The sequence below is a fragment of the Triturus cristatus genome, chromosome 6 (genome assembly GCF_964204655.1).
Source record: "Triturus cristatus chromosome 6, aTriCri1.1, whole genome shotgun sequence".
In the NCBI taxonomy this organism is placed as follows: Eukaryota; Metazoa; Chordata; class Amphibia; order Caudata; family Salamandridae; genus Triturus; species Triturus cristatus.
In genome coordinates, this window is record NC_140589.1 from 1,460,110,176 (window position 1) to 1,460,124,735 (window position 14,560).

A 14,560-nucleotide genomic window follows, 5' to 3' on the forward strand; every position below is an offset into this window, starting at 1 on the left:
GTGGATGGAGTTCATGATCTTGCAAGTCTCGTCGTCGTTGGTGTTGGCCCAGGAGGTCAGGCGGTTGGCGCTGTTGGTGATCGCGGGGCGGGAGGAGTCGTGCATCGTTGGTGCGGTCGTGGAGTTGAAGCTGTCAGTGGATGCGGTGGAAGAAGATGGCCAGTAAGTCGCACAGTTCTTGTGAGGGCGGGATGTCGTTGGCGCTAGCGTCGGGATTGGAGAGTTCTTTCACGATGCGGAAGAGCTCTTTGCTGTCGTGTGCGTTGTTATCCAGGCGGTCTTTGAAGGAGGATCTCTTGGCAAGTCTGATGAGGTGGTGATGTCTGCGGGTGGCGTCCTTGTGGGCTGCGTGGTTTTCTGGCGTTCGTTTGTGGAGCCATTTCTTCTCCAGCTTACGGCAAGCGCGTTTGGAGGTCAGGAGCTCGTCGGTGAACCAGGTGGCTCTCCTGCTGGCGTGGCTGTTGGATGGTCTCTTGAGTGGGGCGAGGGTGTTGGCGCAGTCGTCGATCCACTGTCTGAGGTTGCGGGCTGCGGCGTCGGGGTAGGTGGGGTTGATAGGTGGGTTCTGGGCGAGGTTGGTGGTCAGTTGGTCTTCGGTGACTTTGTTCCAGCAGCGGCACGGCAGCTGTTGGGTGCGATGGTGCGTGGTTGGTTTTTTGAAGGTGAAGTGGATGCAGCGGTGGTTGGTCCAGTGGGGTTCGGAGGTGTGGTCGAAGGCGACGTGGGTGCTTGTGGAGAAGACGGCGTCCAGCGTGTGGCCTGCGGCGTGGGTGGGTGCGGTGACGAGTTGTCTGAGGCCAAGGTTTTTGTTCAGAGTGGCGGAGTTGGCGTCGTCGTTGTTCTCGAGGTGGAAATTCAGGTCCCCGAGGAAGATGTAGTCCGTGGAGGCGAGTGCGTGGGTGCTGGCAAGGTCGGCGATGGAGTCACTGAACTGTGCTCGTGGTCCGGGGGGTCTGTAGATGAGGGTTCCTCTGAGGGTGGTGTTGGGGTCGGTGTGGATCCGGAAGTGCAGGTGTTCGGCGGTGTTGAGGGTGTCGTCTGCGTGGGTGGTGACCTTGAGGGTGGACTTGTAGACGATGGCTATTCCTCCTCCGACTCCATTGGCGTGGTCCCTGCGGGTGATCTTGTAGCCGTCCGGGATGTCTATGGCGATGTCGGGTGCCGAGGAGTCATTCCACCAGGTCTCGGTGAGGAAGGCCATGTCTGGGGCGAAGGTGTCGAGCAGGTCCCAGAGCTCGACGGCGTGTTTGCGTGCGGAGCGGGTGTTGAGTAGAATGCAGCGGAGGTGGTTGGGTCCAGTTCTTGGAGGTTTGGTGGGTCTGTCGCAGGTGAAGCTGCAGGTGCGGCAGGAGAAGGGTCCGTGGGTCCGTTTCGGGGTGGCCTGGAAGCAGGTGTTGTGTCAGCCGGCGTTGAGTGCGTGGAGGGAGTCGGCGTCGTATCTGAGTCTGGCGTCGTGGCGAGCGTGGGGTCCAGGGGTTCTGGCGCTGGGCGTGGTCCAGGCACGGACGGGCGCAGACGGGCTTGCCTTTGGAGCGCCTTCGGCGTGGGCCTCCATAGAGGGGCTGAGGGAGGGAGGGGCAACTGGGAGGCAGGAGCAGGGTGGCGAATGGGATGCTCGGGGGCGGGGCTGCAGGGGAGCAGCGGCGGGAACCAGGCAGCGAGGGGAGGGGGGCGGGGAAAAAAACGGCGGGAATCGGCGATCGGGCGAGCAGGGAGTGAGAGTCAGGATCAGGTAGCGGGCGAACCAGAGCGGCACTCAGGGGGGCAGCGCAGCGGCTGGGGAGCGACCTAGCAGCACTCCCTGTAATCTCCGCAAGTTAAGACAAGTGTTTCTGGCTGACATAAAGCCCGATTGGTTTGGGTGTACCAGTTTTGTTATAACGCTTAAAGGAGAGGCTAGGACTTTCGCCAATATCTTAGCTTCTGCATCAAGCATAGATTCTTGGGTTTCCCGCTCTTATGAATAACCATAATCGTCGTCAACCTCTGGTCAATGGGGAGCAATTCCGCCTCTCTGCTCTCCTGAAACATTCCAGTGAGATAGGGTGTGATCTTACTCGGGCCAGCTTATATAATTCAATGGGCAAACCATTTGGGCCCGTCGCCTTGCCCACACGCAAGTACCGTATGGCTTTCTCTACTTCTGTGCTGTTCAACTCCAGGTCAAGTTCTATCCGCTCTTCCTCAGAGAGAACAGGCAAGGAAATATCCCTAAAAAAGGAATGCATATCGTCTTCTACGTGTGGCGTCTGAGATGCATATATACCATGATAATAAACACCAAAGGCATCCGCAGTCTCCTGTGAGTCTCTCCCCGGACTCTACTGCGAGCTCCGACACTACTCTACTTACCTGCTCCCTACGGTCTAACCAGGCCAGTAGTTTCCCACCTTTATCCCCGACATCGTAGATCCTGCTGAACGTTGCCCTGTGTTGTGCCTTGGCCGCATCAGTGGCCACTGCAGAACACTATTTTGTTTTTAATTTTTAGGCATGCCTCGTCTCGTCTAGGTTCGCATCTCGGAGCTTCCCCTCTAGTTCCAGTATAGCTGTTTCTAAATGCACTAATCCTGCCTGTCTATGTTTTTTAACCCCGGCAATTTGAGAGATAGCGGCCCCGCGAATTACAACCTTGTATGCTTCCCACAGTGTCTGGGCTGAATCCACCAAATGCTCGTTTTCCTGAAAGTAAAGTGTATCTTGCACAATTTTCTCTTTTATCTGGGGGTTCTTAAGATACCACAGATTAATCGGGCTGTACTACCAATTCTGGTTTCTCCCACCTAGATCCGGGCACAGACGGGTGAGTGATCAGATATACCTCTGACAAGGTGACTCACCTCTTTGATGTTTTCTAACTGGTCCGCCAATGTTATGACATAGTCAATACTAGACATACTGCGGTGAGCCCCTGAATAAAATGTGTATTGTTGTTCCCCAGAATGGAGTGTCCTCCAAGTGTCTACTAGGCCCATTGCTTCCACAAAATTGTGAATCTGTGCATGAGCGGGCGGTACAGCTTTGGGGGGGCCATCTATCTAAAGAATCAGAAACAATTAAATAGAAGTCACCCCCAATTAGGAGTCTACCCTCTGGTAGGAAGAGCAGGAGGTCACCAAGGTCTCTTAGTGCTGGGGCCTGAAGACCCGGTGGTAGGTATACAGATACTAAATTTAACGTACGTCCCTCCCATGTCCCCGAGATTGCCACAAACCGACCCAAGTTATCTGTCCATGTGCGCTCAGACGTCATCTGGAAGGTTTTACGAGTCATTATTCCCACCCCCCGAGACCAGGTACCGAATTCAGAATGTGCTACGAGTTTGAATCCCCATCTCGGCAGTGCGTTACATGCGTTACCTAATAATTGGGTCTCTTGGGAGTAAAATCACATCGGGGGAATGTTGTTTTATATATTGGAGCACTACTCCTCTTTTTATCTTGTCCCCCAACCCATTTACGTTCCAGGACAACAATTTAAGCCCTTATTTCGATGCTATAGCCATGTTTACATGAGGTATTGATCTGCGTCATCAAGAGGAGACCTCTAATCGCCTCATTTCTCTGTGTAGGGCCTTTCGCCCATCTAGACCTGCCAGTCATCAGTCTCGACTTTCCCAATGTATGGAGTGTACTATCGCCCGTTTGCCATCCAGTGTCAATCTCGTCCAAACTGTCTACAATCTTAATAAACGTGCCCCAACCCGCTTTCTTTCACCGGAGAATTCTAGCTAATCCTTTGTGTATACAATATGGTATTCGCCAGAGGTTCTCGGTGATTGGAGATCCACCCCACTCATTGCAAATAACTTTACCCCCCTCCCTGCCTCCCTGCATGGCAGTTTCGGAACCTCCTGCCACCCCGAACTTGCAGAGTGCCTATCGCCCACTTCTTTAACTTTTGGTGCGCGTGTCAACCCCACATCCGTCCGACAATCACATTATAGAAATAGTGAATCAATGTTTTGATTTCCCAATTAGCTCCATCTTACTTTGAATTACGCTGTGTCTCGCCCCTCGTGATCAATAGTCCGTTGTATACCTATCCCTTAAATGCTTGCCAGCTGGGAAATCAAGTTTGTATGAAGCTCAACAAAGGAGTTCATGTAGTTTTGCGAAATAAGTGAAAAAACAAGACTAGTCCTCTTTGTCACCATCGACTGCTGCGGTCTCGTCTGTTGAGGATCGTGCTTTTTGTTCCACTCAAGGCTTCCCTGGTCTGTCTCGTTGGCTTTGGGGACCCTTCTTTCCTGCTGTTTGCCAACCATCAAGTCAATCCCATGCCTCCTCAGGATTAACAAAAAAATAAACCTTTCCCTCCGATTCTACTCGGAACTTGGCCTGGAAAAGCATTGAATATTTGATGTCCTTGTCACGCAGGGCTTTTTTCATTTCAATAAAGCTCCATCGCTGACGCTGTACCTTAAGCGTGAAATCTGTGAAGAAATACACCCTACTATTTCGAGTTCAATTGGAGGTGTTGTGCGAGCCGTTTGCAAAATGACGTCTCTGTCTCTGTAGTGGAAGACTCTCGCAACTATGGGACTCGGGGGAGCCCCAGGTTTCGGTCTACCCCGGGCACTCTGTGTGTCTTCTCAATCGTGAAGAAATTTGACAGTCTTGAAGGCTTTAGATAAGCTGTAACCAGTTCCTCCACGAACAAGTCAGTTGCCTGCCCTTCCGCTTTTTCTGGAACCCCACAAATACGCACGTTGTTGCGCCTTGAACGCCCCTCATATTCATCCAGCTGAGCTTCCATCCTTTCACTACAAGACTGCAGGTCGTTCACTCTTTGTTGGAGGGTGGATGTGTCTTTGACCAGGGAGCTTGTGGTCGATTCAACCTCTCTGACCGTCGTGATGGCTGTCATTATATCGTGAAGAGTTAATTCCAGTGCATCGACTACTTCTTGCGTCTTCTCAGGCCCGTCCTCAGCATCTTTCTTTTAAGTGCCCGCACCCTTGCTCCAGGTGTATTTGTCTAATTTGGCCTGCATGGTGGACTTGGTATTTCGGCCTCCAGCCATATTGGGGTCGTATGAGCTTTCAGGTCAAGCGATTAGCTCCGGCCAGGGAGCCCCTCCATGCCACTTGTTGAGGATTACTAGCTTCTCTACGCCCTCTGATATGGTGCAGATGGCCCAATGCTCCGCCGCACTTTGCTTGTGCCTACGTCCTGAATATCGCGACGACCCTGCCCCACTGCTCAAAAGTCTCTAGGCCTCTCTCGAGCTTTAAATGCCACCACTGGGAGCAGCAGGATGTGGCCCAATCTCACCAGTGGCAGCTACAACCTCAGGGTTCGAGGATCTCCACTGGTATGCACATGGAGAGGCAGCCTTTTATAAATATTATGAGGCAGTCATGAGTGCCTGTGGTGTTGAGGGAGCACAGGAATGGGACAGGGCCACTAGGAATAAAGCATTGGAGGATTTATTCAGAGTCCCGGTAGGTCACATGACAATAAGTGCCGCTGATAGCACCTCTGCGGCTGGGTCCCAAAATCAGCAGTACATGTTCAACCCTTACTTTCCCCAGGGTGTTTCTTATTCAGGTTTTGACAGCCGATCCTGCGCTCCAGTAGCAAGTGCAGACTATAGAGCCCTGCAGGCACACTCACAACGTCCTCCTCCGGCCTCCGCCGCACCCTCGGCCGAGCCCCAAAACCAACGCAATGCCAACTTGACACTTACTTTTCCCAGTGTCTGTTGGAATTAAATGTGTTCTTGCAGCCGATAGTCTCTCCCCAGGGTGTTTCTTGTGCCAGCTGGGACAACAGATCATGCGGCCCAGTAGCTAGTGCAGACGATAGGGCCCCGGAGGCACTCGCTCAACGTCTTCTTCCGGTCGCCCCCGCACCCTCCAAACTCAAGGGCGAATTCAATCTGAATATCTATCACCCGTGAGCTCCTCAATCTTGTTCGGGCATCGGCTGCAGGGACAGTCCGAAGCCGCTCTCAGTCTCATTTTGCTCACCGAGGTCGTTCCCAGACTCTAGTGTGCAGCTCACCAGTATGTTCTATGCCGGCGGGGCTGCCGAGGTTCAGGCTCCAATCGGAGCGGTTCTCGGACAGTATCTCTCGAGGCTACTCAGGTCGCCAGGTGCTGTGCTCCCTTCCCGTTTCAGTGCTGATTGCCGCCGCCGCTGCCAGATTCAGAGCACCCACTCCTCCTTCATTCACGCTTCGCCACCGGAGCAAATACGCAGGCAGCCATTCTCTGTCGCTACTCGCTGAATCCGCCTGTTCTTGGCCCGGAATAATCACTATTGGCTACAGTACATAATGGAGCTATTCTGTTATCGCTATTTCCGTATCTTGAGGTGGATTTTTATAAGGACCGGTGTGCTCGGATGGAGCCGCCTCAAGGTGCGGCCATCTTTCTCCCAAATTATTCACTATTGATGCATACCTCGCCTTCATTGCTTTGTACTTTTTCTTGCATCCCTGGCTGGGTTCCCTGACCTTCTTGCTTCAATTCTGACTTGTTCTCTGGAATTAAGATTTGGTACTGTTGGGGCATGGCTTGGTGCCGACTGAGACGGTTGCACATCGTACGACCTCTGGCATCCACCAGGGACAATAACCCCCTACAATCCATACAATATCCGTTCTCGTGCAAGATATGCCGTGGGGGAGAATGCGATGCCCCATGGCTGTGCATTATTTGGAGTTCGGTGAATTTGCAGCCTCTGGGAGGCCTGCTGGCAGACGCAATGAGGGGAGGCCTGGCACCGGGCTTGTCTGAAGGTAGCAGCGGATCAGAGCTGCTCTGGGCCCGCATTGGCTGCGGGTGAGGCGGTGTAGCTATCGACGGGTTCCGTGCCAGCTGAGCCGAGATACCAGACAGGCCGGACCGCTGACGGAGTCTGCAATGCTGCGGTAACAGTAGCATATCAGGCACTGCGGCCTGTGAGGAGCAGGGGCAGCTGCAGGGCCTACAAGGCTTCAGACCAGTGGACGGCTGGGCGTGGGGCTGCGGTAGGATCTGGATCCACACCCCTCTCTGCCTCCCCTGGGTCCCCCTGGGGGACCTTCAAGAGGCGCTCACAAAGAGAGGAGAAGGCCTAGTAAGTGGCGGGACTGTGCCATCGATTCCTGCAGGAGCCTGGGATGAAAACAGAGCAGGCAGCCATGGCCCAGGGGAACTAATTCAGAAGCCAGGAGAGGGGTATAACCCAGAGACAGGGAGCAGTGCACTGGCAGTGGAAGAGGAGGCAATACTGCACTTTACCTTGCTGGGACCTCCCCCCAACCCCCCGCCATGCTAAACAGAACTGGTTGACCTGATCTGGCCAGATCCTGACATTGGATACAGAACATTGGGGTCCTGAGGTGGTGCCCCCCCACTGGTCTGTGTGATGCATGGAACGCATATGACACAGTGCTGGGTGTCACCCTCCTGCCATTGATTGCTGGTAGGTAAGGTACGGAGAGACGTAGCAGGGGAGATTTTCGTGCATTGATACTACGCAGGTACGACCATACGACCCATGAGATTGCAAGATGAAACCAAAAGGCAGAGGCCCCACCCAGACCAACAAAATGGATAGATATTCTGTGTCCATAGGGGGACCAGAGGCGCAGAACCCACAGTCTGAAACAGCGGACCCGACGGAACCGTCACTCAGCGCCACAATGGCAGCTATAATGGACACGAAAAGGGACCATCGAGCCAAAACTTAATGCAGTTACAATTGACGTCAACCTGTTGAGAGCTGACTTTCGTAAAATATCAGACAAGGTCTCCACAACTAAATCCAATATAAACCAGCTACAAGCAAAATCAAAGAGATTGGAGGGCAAGTACAGAAACTCACAAAACAGCAAATAGACATGGAGGTGAGGTTGGAAGACCAGGAAGAGCGCGCCCGCAAAAATAATATTAGAGTGGTGGGGTTTCCCGAGGGGGCGGGGGGACCTAGCGTAGACCTGTTTCTCGAAGACCCTATACTCAACGATCTATGGCCTTAGCGCCTGTCGAACTACTTCATGACTGAACGCTCACACAAAGCACCTATCCCCAAACCAAAACCAGGAGCGCCACCGCATACCATAATCACCAGGATCCTGAACTATTGCGACAGGGACGCTATCCTACACGTAACCCAGTCCCATGGCGACATCCTTTATGAAAACGCAGTAGTGCGGTTTTTCCCAGACTTCACGCTGAAAGTCCAGCATCAAAGACGGAGCTTTGGGGAGGTAAAACGAGAACTGTGCACTAAGAACGTTAAATACATGAGGTCATATCCAGCGAAACTCCAAGTGATATCCGACAGAGGATCATGTGCAGAGCCACTGCGAGCATTCGTAGATTCAATGGGACTGGTAGATATATGAAGCGATCACAATCCAGGGATAAGACAGCTCACCTTCCACTCAGCGGCACATGGGGGATATTCCCGCATGGACTACTTTTTGACGCACACCACAAATGCCAGACTATTCCAAGACGCGACCCATAAGGTGAGAGGGATTTCAGATCACACGGATGTTGAGGTACTGCTTCAGGGGCCTAGTAGAGACAACACGCTACCTCGCAGACTAGACCCCTGGCTTATACATGACAGGCAAGTCAGGGATAATATATGAGAACAGACGGAACAATATTACTAAGACAGTGTAGGGATGGTTGACTTGGCCTGTACCCTATGGGAGGCTTATAAAACGGTTATAAGGGGATATGTCCAAGCGCTAGCAGGGGGTGGAGGGGTTGGGGGGAGGCAGAATGAATGAAAACTGCAGTACGAAACCCTGGAGAAAGATTATAGACCTCCAAGCAAAAGTATTGAATAATAACGTCCAAGACCCAACAATTAACCATCAACTCAGTCTAAAACAGCAGGAAATTAGAGATATAGTGGAAGATAGGGCAAGAGAACATGCAAGAGCTATGCAACACAGATTTTATGATGTGGGTGATAAAGTCAACAAGATGATTGCTTTGCTGGAAAAAAGAGACAGGGAAAAGAGCTGGGTCCTGTAAATTTGTACCCCATCGGGAGAGGTCCACAAAGGGGGGCGGGACATAGCCGCTGCATTTGCGGACCACTACGAAGCACTGTGCTCCTCTACACCCACTAGAACAGGAACTAACTGTGCAGACCTACTTAAAGATATCCGTATTCCCACACTATCAGCTGACGAGCTTAAAGAACTGGAGACAGACTTAACAGTCGAGGAAATAACACAGGCTATCCGTGACTTGTAGTCCGACAAAGCCGCTGGACCAAACGGTATACCGATCGAGATGTATAAAGGGGAGGCAACGACGTTGGCAAAATAAATGCTCCATATATTCCAGAAGGCGGTGAAAGTGGGCAAGCTACCAATGGACCAACAACTTGCCACGATATTGGTCATACCTAAGATAGGCAAGCCCCCTGAAGACTGTAATTCGTATAGACCGATTTCACTTTTGAATGCAGAAGTCAAGGTACTCGCGAAGGCCACTGCAAATCGGCTTCGCAGAGTGATATCCTCCATAATACACTCCAATCAGTCAGGATTTATGCCTCATAGAAGCACCAGACTCAATCTGAGGCGCCTATACGAAGTCCTACATATTACTGCAGACAAGAAGGGGAAGATGCTGTACTATTATCATTGGACGCACGGATGGCGTCCAACAATATTGAATGGCATTATTTATTCTCTGTATTGGAGAGGGTTGGGCTTGATCCATAATTCTGTTACTGGATCAGGCTTCTCTACACAGACCCAACAGCAAGGGTACGAGTTAATGGAACGGTGTCCCGTACCTTTGCTCTCCACACGGGTGCCCGCTGTCCCCAATGCTCTTTGCCCTAGCACTGGAGCCATTGGCTGCATGGGTCGGACATGAACCATCGGTGGCGGGGATAATGGGTGAGGGTGGTTGGGAGGAAAAAATCTCATTATATGCCATTGAAATTCTGTTGTACGCTACGTGCCCCCATTTCACTGTGGGAGGTCTGCTCCATATTTTCCAATTGTTTGGAGCTACTCTGGTTATCAAATTAATTGGGACAAGTCTCTTATATTTCCACTGTTCGGCTTGGTTCCGTCCCTCCCACCAAGTGGGAAATCCGTCTTGGTTAAGACAACATTTAAGTTCCTTTGGATACAGATATCGAGGAAGGAGAATGAATTCCTATCTGACAACCTGATACCGCAGCTAGATCGACTGCGGAAAGACATACCACACTGGCGACCACTGCCGGTGTCCCTTTTGGGCAGGGCCACCCTATTCAAAATTATGGTACTGCCTAGACTAATAAATGTCCTACAAAATGCGCCTTGTAAAATACCGACCGATTGTTTTCGTAAAATAGATAGTGAAATCCGAAAACTGCTTTGGAACAGGGACAGCTCTAGGATTGTGCCCCGCAAACTCAACAAGGAGTGTTTGAAGAAGGCCTGGAAATCCGGGACATCCAAAAATACTACTGGTCTGCCCAATTGGTTACTGTTAACAACTGGGTATTAAGCGGGCTGGGGGAACCATCCTACAGGGTGGACCGACAATCCATGGGTCAGAGGGGATACCCTGTAGTGTTGTATTGTTAACAGGTGGAAAGACAACTGCCACCCCACACATTAACGGTGGGGTGCGCCTGGAGGGAAGCCACTAAATACCTTGGATGGGGAGAGAAAATAACAGAAAGAACACCATTATGGGACAGTGATCTCCTGAAAGAGGTAAGAAACCTAGAGGGATATAAAAAATGGAACCAGCTGGGAATTGACCATCTCGGTGACGTTTGTAGAGGTCAAGCTATTATCTCCTTTGAAGATCTGCAAGCGGATTATCAGATGCCTACAACTTAAAGGTTCCGCTACCTACAGTTAGGAAATGCACTCTAGGCACACATAATTGAGGAAGAGCAGTTACCAGACTGCTCTCCATTGGAGGATAGACTATTACTAGACCCAATATCGGAGAAGGCTGCCTCCCTGATCTATCAGAAAATAATGAATAATGCGCCTGATTCATTGACAGCCCTGTGGGAGGCATGAGAGTCTGATATGGGACTATTAGAAGATGACGGCTTACTGGAGGCCATACAAAGCCCTAGAGAGGTCGCCATAAGGCCGCTTTTTAGACTGATTCAACTACGGGTTCTACATAGATCCTATTCATCTAGAACACTAATGCATGAACTGGGTCGCTGCGACTCGTATCTGTGTACCAGGCGGTGGTGTCTGGAGAAGGGGTCATTCTTCCTCATAATATGGACCTGTCCATAGATTCAGCAATACTGGGGTAAAATAACTTGAATCATGTCAGAAGTGGTGGGCCAGAACATTCCCTTGGAAGCACTATGGCTCATACTCTGTGTGACTGGGGAGACAGTATGGCAGAAGCAACATAAAGTATGGTTGATGGTCACAGCCACAGTCGCAATAAGGAATTTGGCAAGGGCCTGGGGGCGGAACAACCCCCGCGGTCATGGATTGGAAAACTGATCTGGACTGGTGTACGGCGAAAAAAAGTGGTATTCCAAAGCCGGGGTTGCCCGCAAACATGGGACAAGATATGGGGACAATGGGTGGCACACAGGGGGATGGAGGGCGTAGAGGCTAGGAAGTGGGGTGGATGGGTTGGGGGTAGCCGGGTCCACTTAGACTAGAATAGGGTCATAGTAGACGGCAATAATATGATGATTCTTTATCCATACTTGTGATCTGGGTAAGACTGTTGAGGTGGGATCTCCTGTATTTCATGACTTGCAATGCGAAGAAGCACTCCCCTTTCAGATATGGGGAACATGTTCAATAAAAAGAATTGAAAAAAAAAAAGATTTGGTACTGTTTGCTGATCAGTTGCCTGAACTCTGACTAGCCTCTTGGACTATGATTTGATTGTGTTTGCTTAACGATTGCCTGAAATCTGAATTAGGTATTGGTTGCTGTGCTTGCTCTCCCTCTTGCTCCCTGAATGCACTATCAACCAGGATTCTACAGTTGCTGTTAATTTCTTCCTTCATTTGTGGGTTAGATTACCAGCTACCCACCAATGCAAAGCTGATAAGAATATTAACCATTACCTTTTTGTCCTTCTCTCATTTGCAGCCATTTCCTCTGAGGCCCTTCAGTCTCCCCGAGGCACCAATCCCACATCATCATAATGAATAAAAACCTCTCCTACTGCCACTACTCATGTCTTTCTTCGTCTCCTTACCAGACTTTGTACGTGCTGGCGGGACCTCAGTGGCCGTCGCGAAGGATGCACGTTATGGAGTACGAGTCCTGGTGGCAGATGGCAGAGCCTGTTGCTGGAAGGAGCTGTGTGGCCCACAATTTCTTCCGTGAGGCAGCAGATGTTCATGGCAGTGTGGTACGCCTTGACGGGGTTAGGTGGATCCACAGCGGCTGGGGCACTGTTTCCGGGTTGTTGGAGGTTTCTTCCGAAAATATGGTGCTGTGAGGCTGATGGTGGGGAGTGGAGCTTTCCTGAGTCGGTAAGAACCCATTTGGGACAGCATTTATGGTTTATGATGGTATTGTATTGTTTTGAGGTTATTGGAGGACTGAAGAATCTTCTCTAATTGGTTGCACTCTGTTGGACAAGGCCCTATTGTAGGGGGTTTATTGCTAATGGGGCATTTTAGAGGCATAAGGATGGCTGCTAATTATTACAAAATGTTGGGGAAGTGAGTCGAAAATAGGAAGCATGTGACTTATTCCCCCTCTTCTTCTGATGATGAGGGTCCAGTTCCATCTAAGGTGCTAGCTGGTAATGGCACTCCTTCTGGTTCATGGCCTCTATTATTGTCCCAATCAGAGGTGCAGGATATGATTGAGGCCACGGTGTCAAGAGCTTTGGCCTCTGACAATACAAAGAGGGGCAGCACGCCTTCTCGCACTCGTGAATCCGGGTATTCTTCCTCTTCGGATTCTGACAGACCCTCTACCTCAGCAGAAAAGTGTCTCAGGAGAGAAGAAATGTGGGACACCCTCTGTCATGTGCACCAGAATTTGGGGTTTCCTCCTTTTTGAATGGATAAGGAGGAGGAAAGCTTATTTCTGCAGTATGGTAAGCCATGTGCCAATGGCAATGCCGTTTCATGGCGCTATTAAAAACATGGTTATGTCAGAGTGGAAAAAGGTGGACAAAGTGTCAGTTCCATGATTCTTACAAAAACATGCCATTCCATTTTGGCTATCCTTATTGGCAAAACTACTATTAATCCTGAAGACTGTTCTTCTACTGACCATTCTGATATGAAAGTGGATTCCAGCATAAAAAAGCATGTGGCAGAGAATTTGGCACTTAAGCCTAGTTTGCATGCAGCATATACAGCTCAGTCTTTTATCAAAGACTTTGATCAGTTGGTGGTGGCCATTGAGGAGGGTTACGAGTGTTCGGACCTTTTGGCTGGCAGGGAACAACAAGCGCACCTATTGGCAGATATCTCATCTGATGTAGTCAAGGCGACTATTATGTCTTCAGGAGCCTTAATTGCTGCCAGACAGTCCCTCTGGATGAGAGAATGGAAAACGTAAGTAGTGGAAAAGAATGCACTGATAAAAATTTCCTTTCACGGCAAAATGCTCTTTGGGGATCATTTTGATGCAATGATTTCTAAGGCTTTCAAGGACCAGAAGCACACCCTTCCATACAAGGGAAAGTCGGATTATAAGAGGTTTTGGGACAAGAGGTCCAGATCGTCTCCTCGTCCTATTCTGCTTGAAAGCAGAAGTACCAGCCCAGGCGGTACTCCTATGAAAGATTCCAAAAAGAAGGTTTCCGTTCAAAAGCGATCCTGACAATTATTGTTCATCATTAGGAGAGTAAATGTTGCACTTTTTGGATGCTTAGTGTCAGGGCGTCACAGACAAATGGGTGTTCAACATAATCGAAAAGGGTCATGCAATAGTGTTTTGAAAACAGCTTCCAAGTACTGGTTTGAAGGTGACCCATCTTCTAGCAGCAGGTCCAAAATGCCTCACTCTGTTGCAGGGGATGGAACTGTCGCTCAAGAAGACAGCATTTTTCCGGGTCCCTCCAGAAGAGAGAGGCGTAGGTAAATATTTGATCCTGTTTCTGGTCCGGAAGGTGTGATGATCTTACAGACCTGTTCTGGATCTGAAGTGGATCAGTACTTGGATTCAAACTCTTTATTTTGGAATGGTGACACTGTAGACCAGGAGATTGGTTAGCATCCATTCATCTGGAGGATGCGTATCTCCATGTGTCCATCATGAACTTACATCAAAGACATTTGTGGGAACGATCACTATCAGTTTCAAGTTCTGCCTTTCGGTCTCAAGTGGTCCACCTAGGTACTAGCACCATTGGTAGCCCTGCTTCAAACCGAGGGGATTTCCGTCCAACCATATCTCAATGACTGGTTGGTTCAGTCTCAGTCAGCGGACTTGTTGTTGTCCCATACAAACAGGGTGCTGGAAGTTCTTTAGGCTCATGGGCTTCCCGTCAATTGGCAGAGGTCCAATTTAAAACCAGTGCAAGAACAAATGTTTATTGGGGCTCACTTTCCAAGTCTTCAGGGTCGAGTTATTTTGTTGCCACAGCGGATTTCCAAGCTTCAGGGGCACATCAGGGATCTTATGCATG

At 50.3% G+C, this 14,560-nt stretch overlaps 1 protein-coding gene across 1 annotated transcript in view; it reads right to left on the reverse strand.

Annotated features, from left to right (window-relative positions):
- Positions 1–14,560, reverse strand: part of SLC1A4 (solute carrier family 1 member 4) — a 300,968-nt gene that overhangs the window by 109,516 nt on the left and 176,892 nt on the right. The window lies entirely within an intron of this gene.